This window comes from Heterodontus francisci, chromosome 5, assembly GCF_036365525.1.
Source record: "Heterodontus francisci isolate sHetFra1 chromosome 5, sHetFra1.hap1, whole genome shotgun sequence".
In the NCBI taxonomy this organism is placed as follows: domain Eukaryota; kingdom Metazoa; phylum Chordata; class Chondrichthyes; order Heterodontiformes; family Heterodontidae; genus Heterodontus; species Heterodontus francisci.
This window is the reverse complement of record NC_090375.1, coordinates 62,544,543-62,545,561: the sequence shown is the minus strand read 5'-3', so window position 1 is coordinate 62,545,561 and position 1,019 is coordinate 62,544,543. Positions and strand designations below refer to the sequence as shown.

At 54.1% G+C, this 1,019-nt stretch overlaps 1 non-coding gene across 1 annotated transcript; it reads left to right on the top strand.

The window, feature by feature from the left end:
• Positions 1-73, top strand: trnam-cau (transfer RNA methionine (anticodon CAU)). The gene has a single exon. It is a non-coding gene; the product is annotated as a tRNA-Met (tRNA).
• Positions 74-1,019: the final 946 nt, after the last annotated feature.

Here is a 1,019-nt window from a genome sequence, read left to right as displayed (position 1 = left end):
GCCTTCTTAGCGCAGTAGGCAGCGCGTCAGTCTCATAATCTGAAGGTCCTGAGTTCGATCCTCAGAGAAGGCAGTGTGCCCACTGTGCTTTCTTTTGCCATCACTCACTTGACCTTTCCGCTCTCGTTGCGTGCCAAAATCCAGCCGCTTTGCTTGCTGCAGTGCTGCAAAGCATTTGACAGCCTCCAGCACTGGAGATGGGAGCGCAAGGCAAGACGTTGTCAGCTGGTTGCCACAAGTGCTGAATGTGAAGATTGGAGCCCAGGAAAAAGCAGAATGGAGAATGCAGGCATCGATCCCGCTACCTCTCACATGCTAAGCGAGCGCTCTACCATTTGAGCTAATTCCCCAGCTTGGCTAAGACTGCTGAGCCCAGATTCTTTCACAACAGCCCCATAGCAGCTGTCTCCAAGTTGCTCCTTGAGCTGCAGGGAAATGCGGCTTGGGCTTGGGCTTGGGCTTGGGCTTGGCTCACTGCCTGAACGCAGTCAGTGCTTTGCTTCAATCAGCAGGTCCCTCCAGCAGCAGCAAGTTAGCAGCGGCAGGACCGGCCAGCTCCAATAACCATGAAAGAAGCCCAGAAGAGCCCCAGCTGGCGCAAGGAAAAGCTGGTGAGCGGAAACTAGCAGCCGCCACGAGTGTGAGGGAGCAGTCGAGAGCCCTGTCTGACTGACACAAGACTTCTTTTGCTTTCCAGTGAGTGCTGAGGTTTTGCCTGCCATGCTGCTCAAACTGGACGCACCCCGAAAGACGCCCTTTGGTCTGCCCGAAACTTGCTGGTCTTCCAGCGCAAAGAGTTGTCCACCACCGAATGTTGCAGACTGGCACATTCCAAGGTCCAGGACTACGTGCTGAGGGACGCACTAAAGCTTGGGGCAGCCGCAGCAAAGGCTCAATGGGGAAAGACCACAGTGTAAGGTTCCCCCACCAAGCTAGACTGAGGAGCTGGATCCATGGGAAACCCCTCGAACTGTATCGTTAATATTCTGAATTGCTGTAAATGTAAAACTGTAATTGAC